The following is a 14,889-nucleotide window of genomic DNA, read 5'->3' as shown; positions in this document are numbered from 1 at the left end:
GAATATTCAGGACTGATTTCCTTTAGGATGGACTGGGTGGATCTCCTTGCAGTCCAAGGGACTCTCAAGGGTCTTCTCCAACAGCACAGTTTAAAAGCATCAACTCTTTGGTGCTCAGCTTTCTTTATAGTTCAACTCTCACATCCATATATGACTACTGGAAAAACCATAGCTTTGAATAGATGGACCTTTCTCAGCAAAGTAATGTCTCTGCTTTTTAATATGCTGTCTAGGTTGGTCATAGCTTTTCTTCAAAAGAGCAAGTGTCTTTTAATTTCATGGCTGCAGTCACCATCTGCAGTGATTTTGGAGCTCCAAAAAATAAAGTCTCTCACTGTTTCCATTGTTTCCCCATCTATATGCCATGAAGTGATGGGACCAGATACCATGCTCTTGGTTTTCTGAATGTTGAGTATTAAGCCAACTTTTTCACTCTCCTCTTTCACTTTCATCAAGATGCTCTTTAGTTCTTCACTTTCTACCATAATGATGGTGTCATCTGCATATCTGAGGTTACTGATATTGTGTGTGTGCGTGTGTGTGTGTGTGCTGTTGGAAAGAATCCACCTGCCAGTGCAGGGGTCCAAAAGACAAGGGTTTAATCCCTGGTTTGGGAAGATCCCCTGGAGTAAGAAGTGGTAACCCAACCCAGTATTCGCCTGGACATTCCCATGGACAGAGGAGCCTGGCAGGCTACATGTCCACGGGGTCACAAAGAGTCAGATACAACTGAGTACCCACACACACAAGGCAGATACATACAGGCCACATCTTCCTCATCCATTCATCCATCAATGAATATTAAGGTTGTTGCCATGCCTTGGCTATTGTGGATTATGTTGCTATAAGCATAGGGATGCGTGTATCTTTTCAAGTTATAGTTTTTCTGTATATACGCCCAGGAGTGGGATTGCTGCATCATATGGCAGTTCTATTTTTGTTTTTTTGAGGAACCTCCATATCATTTCCCATAGTGGCTGCACTAACTTACATTCCCCCGATAATGTAGAAGGGTTCCCTTTTAGAAGACATTATTTACTTAAAAAATGCTTTTTTCCCTGATGAAGTTCACGACCATTTTCATAGCACAGAGAGCCTACTGTCCTATGACTTGAGAATGAATGAATTGGGCAAGGAGTAAAAGTCACTGGGTTTGGTAGCCTGCAGTCACTTCTCTTTGACTCAGAGATGCCCATCTCCAGGTGGAAAGTCAGCCTTGGCATTAGTCACATCACCTTCCTTACCCTGTCTCTGCCATCACAAGCCCTTATGGTTTTTCCTCCTGCGTCAGAAGCTGTTCCAAAGATAACTCAATTATTTAGAAATGCTTATTAAGACCATATAAATTTGCTTAACTTGATCTTGCAAATCCTCTCTAATTCTTCCTTCTCATTGTCCAATCTTTGCTTTTCATTGTGTGTTTGAGGGCAGGAGTGGGTTATCTCATTTTCTCCTAGGCTAGCTATGAGCAATTTCTTTATTCATCTTTTAAAAATAGTAAATAGTAGGCTATCCCTGACAAATGCATCTGGAGCCGGGGCATTTTGCTTTCTAAAGCCTGCACTTCATTCCTTCCACTGCGCTGTCATCATCTCGGAACTTACCTCACCATCTTCCTCATCATGACAAGGCAGCAACAGGCCCTTCATCTAATTGTAAAGCTAATCATGTTGCACTGTTTCCCACTCTAAGGGGAATATTCTCCATGTGCTCTGTCCAATGCTTTACCTTTTAAGAATAGAATGAATTCATTTAAATGCTTTTATTTTAAAAGTGTACCTTTCTCTTTACAAATTATGCATCTTCCTTTGCCTTTGCTAATCCTCAAACCCTACTTTCCTCCTGTGAAAACATTAGGTCTTTAGGATGTATTATTATAAAGAAGCATCTATAGACCTTGCTTTCTTCTGCTCATTTTGCTTTTGTTTTACCAATAGAATCTGAATATTTCACTTCAGCTATGCCTCCCTGGTTGTTATTCTCCTGTTGTTGAAGGGGTCCATCTCTTCCTTACCTTCTTGCCCCTAAACGGAGCCCTTATGATGACTTATTTTACACATAACTGGACTGAGGAAATCAGAAGACTGAGAAAGACAAAATAGTTTCCTGATTCCATTCACACAAATCTGTGGTTCCAAAGTTAACAGCATTCTGGTAGTCTCATGGGAGTTTTGTTCATGCTTATCACTCATTAACAACTTACAGCCAGGTTAAAAGCAGCCATGATTGCAACTTGTTCAGAAACCGAAACCTTCTCCCTACCCTATCAAAGCCAGAGGGTAAGCATGCTGCTAATGCTTAAATAAATATTTTCTCAAGAGTCAAGTTTTGTTAGATGGTCCCCTCGTAAGATTTTCCAATGCAATGGCACAGTAATGAGTTCTGCCCCGTCTTTAAATATTTGAAAAACTTGGTTTAATACAACATCTACATCTACTAGAATAAAGGGTCCCTTTCCCTATTACAGAGCACAGAATAAAAGCCAGTGTTTTACATACATGTGGCAAAATCATGCTGCTACTAGGGGTCTCCAGAATAGATCACTGAAACAGCTTCCAACTACTACCATCTAAAGAGGCTTTAAATACAGAACTTAAAATAAATATCATTTTTTGTATAGTTATGCCTCAACAAGACCACCAACCAAAAGTAGCACAATTCAGTGCTCCTGCCCTAAGATACTGAGAAGGCAATGGCACCCCATTCCAGTACTCTTGCCTGGAAAATCCCATGGATGGTGGAGCCTGGTAGGCTGCAGTCCATGGGGTCACTGAGGGTTGGACACGACTGAGCGACTTCACTTTCACTTTTCACTTTCATGCATTGGAGAAGGAAATGGCAACCCACTCCAGTGTTCTTGCCTGGAGAATCCCAGGGACTGGGGAGCCTGGTGGGCTGCTGTCTATGGGGTCGCACAGAGTCAGACATGACTGAAGTGACTTAGCAGCAGCAGCAGCAGCCCTAAGATATCAGCTGGTAGAAAGCATGCTTATCCAAACAGCAAGACACCTCATCCAGTAGTGTTGGTGTTTATTTTTCAACCAGGTGGTCTTGAAGAGTGTATCCAGGTAGTGATGTGTAAAGAAGTTTGATGTTCTGTAAACAATGGACTGGGATGTTTTTAAATGGCTACAATATTTGACTATATTTTGTTTCCAAGCTAAAATCAGTGTGGCCAGGCTTTCACATCTGGAACTATAAATCCCTCTGCTTCATCATCCTCTGAGATTCTTGCTAAAAAGACAGCTCCCTGATACCACCCAGATACACTGTTTTAGTCGGGTGAGACTCAGTTATTCTGCTTCAGCTGATCTAGACTGGAATTTGACCACTGAAGTATTACCTGGGGCCCTGGGGGTCAAATGTCTGTTTTAGTCTTGAGTCCACTATGTCTTAAGATTGGTTGTTGTCTGCGGACTTCTCAGCTGGAATGAGCATCATTTCATTCAAGTCATTGCCTTTGTTAGGCTTCTTCTTTGCAGAAATGTCAACACAATCCCATTTTCATGAGAGGTGAAGTGTATGACTCCGTTAATTTCCAGTTAACATAGCAGCATTCCAGGTTCTGATCAAGATGGCTGAATATTTTCCTAGTTATGAATTTTCAGCCACAATATTGGATCACAAAAAAGTTACAAGCCAAAGCAAAACTCATTCCTCCTGATGATGTTAATTTGGGCTTAGGTATAAATATACTTCCAAAAGGCCCTTTAGAAACTGACTGGAGATAATTAGAAGATAATTAGAACTTAGAGAACTCATATATGTCCTTCACATATCAAATCCTATGAAAAGAAACAGTATCTTTAGAGAATTTTCTGTATGTAGGCCTTTTCCCCTCCAGTTAAAATGAAATACATCATTATATTATCCTCAGGTAGAGCTGTATTCTTTTATTCCGTTGTGTGTATGTGCCTGTGGATAGGTAGATAGATAAAACAAATTATAGATTTGGGTCTTTAATTTAGGGATTTTCTTCCCTGTTAGCACATAAGCTATATGAAGTCAGGAATTGGGTTGTATTCATAAGATTTGTGTGCCAGACACTGGTCTGAGCAGCCACTCACAAGATGCAGGCACTCAGTTAATCTTCATTGAGGGACTTCCTCGGTGGTCCAGTGGTTAAGACCTTGTGCTCCCAATGCAGGGGGCCCAGGTTCATCCCCGGTCAGGGAACTATATCCCACATGCCATAACTAAGAGTTTGCAAACCATGACTAAGACGCAGTGTGGCCAAATAAATTTTAAATATTTTTTTAATTAAATAAACCTTCATCTACCAAATCAGTAGATGAAGAACCCCTGTCCAACCTTGTACTTTATCTCTGAAAAATGTTAGCAGCAATATAAGACATTCTTTAGGAAGGAGAAAAATACTGTGCTTATCACTTACCTAAACATTGTTCTGATGTGAAGATCTGACTCTTTGGTAAAGACCCTGATGCTGGGAAAGATTGAGGGCAGGAGGAGAAGAGGGCAACACAGGATGAGATGGTTGGATGGCGTCATTGACTCAATGGACATGAGTTTGGGCAAACCCCAGGAGATAATGAACGACAGGGAGGGCTGGTCTGCTGCAGTCCATGAGGGTTGCAAAGAGTCAGACACCACTGAGTGACTGAACAATTACAACAACAAATGCTATTCCAAGGATATAGAGATGAAAGGATTCAATCCCTGCCCGGGGAAGCTAAACCTTCTTGGAGAAAGAATATAAATCAAGTTTAAAAATTGCTTTTTGGGTGTTAGATACTAGGAGAAAGCATTGGGTTTCTCCAGGGAAAGGAGGTTTTGGAAGAAAAGGCTCCCCTGTTGTTGGACGGCAGAGCTGAGGAAGGCATTCTGGGCCAAAGGGACAAGTCCACAATGGTGTAGTCATGGACCTGCGTGAATCCTCCAGAGAACTGCATGATTTAAAGGGAAATGGGAGCCCACAGCAGAAAATGGTATTAAATGGCTGGGAAAGTGTGGATAATGAAAGCTTTTAGTAATATTCAAGGAAATTGGAAGCTTTTTATATAAAGGAGAACAGTTTAGAAATTCTATCCCAAGGTGTGATATGATTAGACATAGGTTCTGCAGGGTATATGAACAGTCTGTAGCTGGAGAATTTGAGAGCTGCACACTGTTACGTTCAATTCTCAGATAGGTTTTTATGCAACTATTGATCCTGAAGAATAATGATTGAACATAAACCAAAGCGGTGGCAATGGGACTGGAAAATAAACATTAGATTTAATGTCCAGGTGAAGATTTGAAGGGAGAGAAGGTCACGCTCATGTTTATTTCTGTTTATAATGGATCCAAGCCACCACCCCTTTTTACAGAAATGAGGCTGTTCCAGTAGTAGTCATGCTTTAAATGCATTTGTGAAATTGTCCTCCCCTACTTGTCACATTTCTTCTGAAATACGGTGATCAGGAAGGCAAAGGTAGGTGGGGTTTCATACTGTGAGCTGTCCTCTGAATCGTTTATGCCCAGCCAATGCCCTCCAGCATAGACTGGCACAGGTTGCATCCTGTATCCAAACACTGCTGCCAGTTTTATAGTCTGACAGTCAGGACTCTGCCCTCACTGGGACCACTGCCTGCTCTGCCAGGGGCTGGTGGTGGCCTTGCTCTGCAAGGATGATCAGTTAAGACACCAGTGGCTCAATAAATAATTGACTTAGAATGAAGTTAAAACTGAAATGACATTATTCACTCAAAAATATTAAAAAAGAGAACACTTCAAGAACAAGAAATGGAAAATATTTAGTTTGGGCTTCCTGGTGATTCAGATGGTGAAGAAACCGCCTGCCAATTCAGGAGACATAAGAGACATGGGTTTGATCCCTGGGTTGGAAAGATACTCTGGAGAAGGGAATAGCTACCTACTCCAGTATTTTTGCCTACTCCAGTATTTTGGACAGAAGAGCCTGATAGGCTACAGTCCATGGAGTTGCAAAGAGTTGGACACGACTGGAAACTAACATGCACACATATATGTAAAAGAAAAATTGGGTATTAATATATTGTTGCTTATAAAACATGATGAAAAGAAACTAACTTTTGAGTTTTAGAAATTCAATGTTGGAAAAATTAAATTAGAAAAAGAGAGAGAGTTGGGATAGAAGCAAACCAAAGTTTCTGCTGATAGGAGAGAGAAGTGAAAAGGTAGAGCTTAGAAAGGTGTTTACTATTTGCAATAGGTGTGTTTGAGAAGCGGGAATTTTTTAAGGAGCACGGAGTGCTTGAAGGCCTGGTGAAAAAGGGTGCTATGGACTGAGCTGTGTCCCCCCAGAAAATATATGTCAAAGTCATAACCCCCAGAAGCTCAGAGTGTGACCTTATATGGAGATAGGGTTTTTCCACAACCAATAAAGACATGGATTTTTGCTTGGGTCCCAATCCCTTATGAGTGGCGTCTTTATAAAAAAGGGAGATTTAGGGACAGCACACACAGGGACGATGACATATGTGGGTGAAGGCAGAGATGGAAGTGATGATTCTACAAGCTGAGGATGCCGAGGTTAGCGGATAAGCCATTGGAAGCTGGGAGAGAAATAGGGAAAAGATTCAACCTCACAGCCCTCAAGAGTAACCAACCCCACCCGCACCTTGATTTTGGACTTCTGGAATCCAGAATCGTGAGATAACACCTTTCTGTTGTTCCAAGCCACTCAGCTGGTGGTACTCTGTTACACTGGATCACCGCTGGATCACCGCTCTGTGTTTGAAGGTGTCTATGCCTGCTTGGAGTGCCAAGGAGCTGCTTTGGAAGCATGTTTGAATGTGTCTGAACCAGGTAGCATCTCTCACAGACCCATCCCCCAGCCCAGGGCCTCATCCATCTCCTCTGACCATTGTCTGGGGGACATCTGGCTCACACAGTTCTGCCAACTTTCTACTATAAGTCTTCTGTTCTGCCTCTGGAATTAGGCCTTCACCCTCTCATCAGGAAGCTATGCATTGAGTCTTCCTGTAATCCTTGATCTGGCTGTTGACTCCAATGACCCTTCACCTGGTCCTACCTACACTGACATTCTTTCCCAGTTCCTGAACCCCTAGCAGGGGTTGAGTCCTCATTCCTTCACATACTGGAGGTGGGAAAGCTCCTTCCACCCCCAGGGCCTGGGGCTACACCCCTGGGACCAAACCCACCACATTAGTGCTGCCGCTGTCCCCCTGCTGACAGTCCATTTCAATTTGCCTCATAGATCTGAACACAGAAATATTTTTCCTTATGAAATAAGCATTTCTGCTGACCAGTACTGCAAAGTGAATGCTTTGGATTGCTTATTTCATGTAAATCTCTCTATGAAAGTTCATGAATGACATGTGGGATGAAGCACAGATCATTTCCAATCTGGGCTTACATATTCACACAGCGTGAGTGGTGAATGTTTTTAACTAGATGACAAAAAGTACTACTTGGAAGTATCAAAACTTTGGTTGAAAGTAGAAATTATTAATAGCAATGCCAGAAAACATAGTAATGCAGTTGCAGAAGCAAAATCATTTGATTTAGAGGTTAATATGCTTAGTGTATTTTAGGATCACAAGTAGAAAGCATTAAAGGCTATCAAAAAGTGTGAAAAAAAAAAAAGTCCTTAGCGTGAGTTTTGGAATGGGAGGCAAGGATGTGAAGCCAGGAGAAAAATGGGGATAAGAAAATCACAGAGGACTGAAGGGTATGCTGAAGTATAAGAAGATAATCAGAAGGGGGAACTAGATTTGGAAAGAAAGGAGATTGTTGTGCTTGAGAGATGTGGCTGATTGTAACCTTTCAAAGATGGCTATATCAATATAGTTTCAACCCTACATTCAGTTTTTGCACTGCTGCTGCTGCTGCTGCTGCTAAGTCGCTTCAGTCGTGTCCGACTCTGTGCGACCCCATAGACAGCAGCCTACCAGGCTTCTCCATCCATGGGATTCTCCAGGCAAGAACACTGGAGTGGGTTGCCATTTCCTTCTCCAATGCATGAAAGTGGAAAGTGAAATAGAAGTCGCTCAGTTGTGTCTGACTCTTAGCGACCCCATGGACTGCAGCCTACCAGCCTCCTCCATCCATGGGATTTTCTGGGCAACAGTACTGGAGTGGGGTGCCATTGCCTTCTCCCTTTGCACGGCTACCTTGGCATTATTCCATCAGGAAGTAGGGGGATGTGTTTCCTTCCCTGGAAAATAAGCAGAACTTTGCAACTTCCTGGGCGAACAGGCTGCAGGAGAAGTGATGCTGCATGATTTCAGAGCCAGACTCATGAAAGGCCATGACAATGTCTGTCTGAATGTCTCAGGACACAGCCTGCAGGAACCCGGGGCTGCACTTAAGAAGCCGGGCTGTCCTGAAGTTACTCTCCTCAACCACATGGAAAAACTATGCAGAGATAAAGTCTGTGTTTCAGAAACCCTAGCTGTTCCAGGTCTCCCAGTTCAGGCTCCAGACAAGTGACAAAGAGGTTTTCAAGACCAAGCTTTTAAAAAAACTGTCTGAGTGCAACCTCAAGGCACTCCTGAGCCAGAACCACTCAGCCAAGACATCCCCACTTCCAGATGCACAGAAACAGCAAGGGGCCGTAAATAATTATTGTAGTTTTAAGACACTATGTTTTGGGGTGATTTTTACATACTAATAGAAGAAATAATGAATTGGAAATATAAAGAAAAATGCCAGGTTCAGAAAAATGGGGGATGCAAAGAATTTCTGTTTATTAATTTTATATCCTTCATCTGTACCAAATTCATTGATTAATCCTAGTAATTTTCTGGTGGCAACCAGTTATATTATAGATGTGACCCAAAAAGTTATTTGATTTTTATTTGCACTCAGGAAAACTGTTTTAGGGTAGAACACAGATAATCCAATACCTCTGATCTCTCTCCCTTGACATCCCATTCTTCTCCAGATACTGTCTGAATTTTCTGCTTCACTTTATAATAAATTTTCTTGAAAAAGGAAATACCCATTACCAAATATTATTCTGCTTTCATTTTACCTTGAATCCATTTGCCCCCAAAATACTCCTCTTCTTATCACAAATGACCTTTACATGGCTAAGTCAGTACTCTGTCTTCATTTTACTAGAGTTATTGGTAGTTCATTAAATGCATATCTCTGAGATATTTTAGACTGCTGCAGCTAAGCAAATATCACAATAAAGCAACTCATAATTATTTTGGTTGTTGTTTTCCAGTGCATATCAAAGTTATGTGTTTTGTTGTTTGTTGTCTGCTTATTTTTGGCCATGTGGCATGTGAGATCTTACTTCTCTGACCAGGGGTCGGACCCATGTCCCCTTCATGGGAAGCATAGGGTTTTAAACTCTGGATTGCCAGGTAAGTCCCAAAAGTTATGTGTATAATATACTGTAGTCTGTTATATGTACAATACCTTTATATTTAAAAAATGATGTATATACCTTAATTAAAAAATGCTTTATTGCTAAAAAAAAAAAAAATGGTGTCCCTGGGAATAGAGAGATTCAGGGAGTGAGATGTTATATAATGTCCATATATAGGTATGTTAAAAAAACCTAGGAAATATAACCCAATATTTACATGTGCTACCCATCTGTAATAGGATCACTGTGACTTTTTTCCTTGACATTTACAATCAGGAAAAAAAAAAGACAGATACTGTTAATGTTTAAATTATAAAAATGTATACAATGTATAAATGTATACAATGTATAAATGATAAAAATGTAGCAATGAAGTTTTAAAGGTAATAAATAAAGAAAAACTTTTAAAGAAAAAAAAAGATAGCTAGTAATAAAATAGTGGCTGTCTCTAGGTGATTTAAACAAAGGTATATTTGTTTGTTGTTTTTCAAACGATATGCGTAAGTACCAAATCCTTTAAAATGAAAAGAAATTGTACCTTGTAAAGGAAAAGAAAGTAATTTAAAGTAATTTACTTTATATTTTAAAGTAAAATATAAAAACGTCTCAACTGGTCTCAACAGCATATTAAAAATAATAAGTCCTTGTAGGTTATTGCTTGCCATCTCTTTCTTTTTTACTTTTTTTCTTGCAGTATAGTTGCTTTACAATGTTAGTTTCTGCAGTACTGCAAAGTGAACAAACTATATACTTACATATACCCCCTCTTTCTTTTGAATTCTCTTCCCGTTTAGGTCATGGCCATCTCTTTCAGGGTGTGTCCAGTGCCTTTCTTCCATACTTCCCCGGGAGACTGACCTTATGAAATCATCCAATATAATTCAGCAAAAAGCTTCTCCTGTCCTCCTTCAGTCATTTGTCTCTCTGGAGGGCAATCTCTGTGCAACAGGTGACCACTTTTCAAAAAATACCACTTCTCAACATAGAGGAAGAAAATATTAAACTTATGCATAAATGTATGTTGAAGTAATTTGGTAGCAAAAGGTCCCTTCTCCATTTAATAATAAATTGCTGAATCAACAGGTATATAACCTATCCCATAATGGTTGGAATGTGCAATAGACTCTGTGATTAACATGAAATGTGAAGCAAAGGACAGATAGCAAGTTAGGAAACAAAAATTTGAAGGGATTAAGGACATTTTTCAATGGTTGGCCTGGATTATAATTTTTTAATATAAATTTATTTATTTTAATTGGAGGCTAATTACTTTACAATATTGTATTGGTTTTGCTTTTTAGAGCTGTTACACATTCCTGAAAAATCAGACTCAACTAAGAGAAGTTCCAGAATAATTCAAAAAACAGATTCAGAGCCACTTTTTCATATAGGAATGGCTCTTTACAGATAAAATCTTTCATGGAATACATTTTTGTAGCAAAATACATAATTTGGTCCTTATATTAGTTAGATTATAAATGATGTTCTACTCTAAAAAGCTATAAATTATCTCTGTCAAAAAATATTATTATACATTATAGTTACACTATTTCCCAAGAGCTTGGAACAAAGATTCCCTCAAAACTTAAAAAGAGGTCAACAAAATACAGTCACAGAGAGATGTTCAATTTTATTTAGAAGAAGTAGCACTCTAAGACCACTGAGATGCTTATGATTGAGGAGATTAACTTACCCAAAGAAAGCAAGACCACATCATCATGCACAGTGACACATGGGGACTAACCTAACTTAATGTCATTAAATATTAAGGCCATAGAGATTTAATTATAGATCTAATACCATTTAATCAAAATTTCTTGGCTTTTCCCTATTGACATTCTACATGAAAAAAGTACACAGGCCAGCAGTTAGATTTCTTTTTACGAATAAAGACATTGACAATGTGATTAATATTTGCATTTCTCAGATCCTTTTTATTGTTAGTAAAGTCCTAAAAGATGCATCTAGTCTTGATTCCACTGGATGAAGTGCCAGAACTTGTACCACAATTTCTCCCAAGGTGGTGCTTCTGGTGGAGCTGGTTTGATCTTCACAGGGACAGCCAGTTCGTCTTCACTGGTGACACACGAATACAGCTCATAGGAACTGTTGTTCCATTCTTTTTTTTTTAATACTTTTATTTTATATTGAAGTATAGCTGATTTACAATGTGTACAGCAAAGTGATTCCGTTATCCATACACGTATATCCACTATTTTTTTAGATTCTTTTCCCATATAGGTTAGTACAGAATACTGAGTAGAGATTCCTGTGCCTATACAGTAGGTCCTTGTTGATTATCTATTTTATACATAATAGTGTTGCTTCATTCTAATGTTTAACTTCTTCAGTGGATAGAATTCTATCAATGAACACAATTATATTGTATTTCAAGCAATGACTTGTGAGCCAATTGCCCAAGTACATGGTACCAACCAACCCAGCCACACAAACCTGAAGTATGGACTCCTCCCCACCTTCCCCTCCTCCGTTTCTAAAGGCCCCCACATCCTGTATTCCAAATCCTTAACTATTTTGAATCTACCATCTCCTCTCCATTGCCATCACTATTTAGGTCTTAACCACATCTCTCCTAATCTACTGAAACAACCACATAACTGACCATTGCCGTGTTTCCATACCATCTTCCCTAGCATTGCTGAAGCAGATTTCAAAATACTGACCTAGCTGTTTAAATCTCACCAGCAGCTGTCCTCTTCTCTGTGGATAAAGTCTGGTGTCCTTGGCATAAAGGCTGCCTAGCATCTGGTCATTTGTCTATTTTTCCCTGCTCACTATGAATTTCGCTGAAATTAGTTCAGTTGAGTGCCCTCCACGCCCTGGAGCGTTCCTCCCAGGCACATTTTCAGGCTGTGTCTCAGCTTCTCCCCATCCTGCCCCTACCCTGCCCATGGCCACTTCCTACCAGCTCATTAGTGAGGAGACCAGTTCACAGTGGGTGAGGTGACTAAGTACATCAGCATGTTGACCTATTTTTTTCTTTCCTGCTGAGACTCTCCAGTAAAAGATATTGAAGGTCTCTTATTTTACTATGAATATTGAATGTCCTCATTGATTACTAAGTGTCTTAGAACACTGTTTACAGACCTTGTAGCCAAGGACTACATCACTCTATTTATCTATGTGTGTTACATGTTATATGTTATATATTCTATATTCTGCATATAGCCTCTTCCCAGAGCTCTCAAATTTAAAGTGAAAGAAAGTGAAGTCACTCAGTCATGTCTGACTCTGTGACCCCATGGACTGTAGCCTGCCAAACTCCTCCACCCATGGGATTTTCCAGGCAAGAATACTGGAGTGGGTTGCCGTTTCCTTCTTCAGGGGATTGTCCTGACCCAGGGATAGAACCCTGGTCTCCTGTACTACAGGCAGACTTCTTATGGTCTGAGCCACCAGGATTAACTCCAAATCTGAAACTGACTAGATATTTTTCCTCCAGATAGGGGCATCTAACAAAATTTTAAGTAGACAAATAGAAATATAAGAGCAATGCTGTGGCATTTTTTGGGGGGAGATGGGGTGGTTCAAATGCCATTAAACACAAAGTAGTTGTCTACCCTTACTCCTTGGAAGGAAAGTTATGACCAACCTAGACAGCATATTCAAAAGCAGAGACATTACTTTGCCAACAAAGGTCCATCTAGTCAAGGCTATGGTTTTTCCAGTAGTCATGTATGGATGGTGGCTCAGATGGTAAAGCGTCTGCCTGCAATGCAGGAGACCTGGGATCGATTCCTGGGTCGGGAAGATCCCCTGGAGAAGGAAATGGCAATCCACTCCAGCACTCTTGCCTGGAAAATCCCATGGACGGAGGAGCCTGATAGGCCACAGTCCATGGGGTCGCAAAGAGTCAGACACGACTGAGCGACTTCACTTTCACTTTCGAACTGTGAAGAAAGCTGAGCACCGAAGAACTGATGTTTTTGACCTGTGGTGTTGGAGAAGACTCTTCAGAATCCCTTGGACTGCAAGGAAATCCAACCAGTCCATTCTAAAGGAGATCAATCCTGGGTGTTCTTTGGAAGGACTGATGCTAAAGCTGAAACTCCAATACTTTGGCCACCTCATGCGAAGTGTTGACTCATTGGAAAAGACTCTGATGCTGGGAGGAATTGGGGGCAGGAGGAGAAGGGGACGATAGAGGATGAGATGGCTGGATGGCATCACTGTCTCAATGGACGTGAGTCTGACTGAACTCCGGGAGTTGATGATGGACAGGGAGGCCTGGTGTGCTGCGCTTCATGGGGTCGCAAAGAGTCGGACACGACTGAGTGACTGAACTGAACTGAATGCTCCAAAAACAAATGTCTTCCAACATACAGATTTTTTCAACTCATTTACAATATTTTTATTTTTTAACAAATTTTTCTTTCTTTCTTTTTATGGTTTATCTGATCCATGAAACTAGGAACCATGCCTCAGTTTTGTTTTTTTCATAAAGCTCTATGTAGGCTTTAGTAAGTTTTCGTTGGATAGAAATCATAGTTGTTGGATTTTTTGCCCGGTGATTAGGTTTGAGGTCTAGTGCATTTTATTTAGCAGTTATGAGAATGGATTTTTATGTGACAAAAATTGCAAACAGTTAAATGAGATCAATGATTTTTTAGCAGAATTTAATTTATTTATTATTTTGTTTTTGGCTGTGCGGGGTCTTGCATGGGCTTTTCCCTAGTTTTGGAGAGTGGGGGCTACCTTCCAGTCGCGGGGCTCAGACGTCATTGCAGTGGATTCTCTGTTGCAGAGTGCGGGCTCCAGAGTGCGTGGTTTCGAGCAGCCGTGGCACGTGGGCTCCCAGCTGCAGCTCCCGGCTCTAGGGCACAGGCTCAATGGTTGTGGCGCACGGGCTTAGCTGCGTGTCACGTGGGATCTTCCCAGTTCAGGGATGGAAACCTTCTCCTGCACTGGCAGGCGGATTCTTTCCCACTGAGGCACCAGGAAAGCCCAAGATCAGTGATTTCTGAGCAGGACTTATGAAGTTTTGGGGTGCCTCTCTGGCAGCTGTGGATGGTGATGCCAAGCCCCTGACCAGAGCTTGAGGCTTGCCACACCCCGCCCCCCGCCCTTGACTTCGACCAGAGCAACTCTATTTCCTTCTGATTCATTTATTTATTGACAGCATTTTATTCGAAACAAAATACATGTTAAAATCACACACCCAATATCATTGGAAACTACTGAAGCTCATCTTTTTATCATTTTCTTTCATCTTAAAAATGTTCTGATTCAACTGCCACTTTCCACTTCCATAAATAATTGAGTTGAAGGCACTGTTTATCCATCTTGGGTGTCTATACATTTGGATGGGGGTAAAACTGTTCTATTTTTATTATACTCTAATTTAAAATTCACCACTTCTTGTGCTGTATTGTCACAAAGAAAATTGCAGATATTTTTACACAGTACTGCATTAATGGAAAAATCTCAAATTAGCATCTATGGTCATCACTATATTGAAATTACAGTCTTATTAGACCTGCCTGGATTTTGATATTTGCTCTCCTAATAAAGAAGCATATATATTACTCTGTCATAAATGTGTTTAA

The sequence above is a fragment of the Bison bison genome, unplaced genomic scaffold (assembly GCF_000754665.1).
Source record: "Bison bison bison isolate TAMUID 2011002044 unplaced genomic scaffold, Bison_UMD1.0 scf7180017864270, whole genome shotgun sequence".
In the NCBI taxonomy this organism is placed as follows: Eukaryota; Metazoa; Chordata; class Mammalia; order Artiodactyla; family Bovidae; genus Bison; species Bison bison.
Note: the sequence above shows the minus strand (reverse complement) of the source record.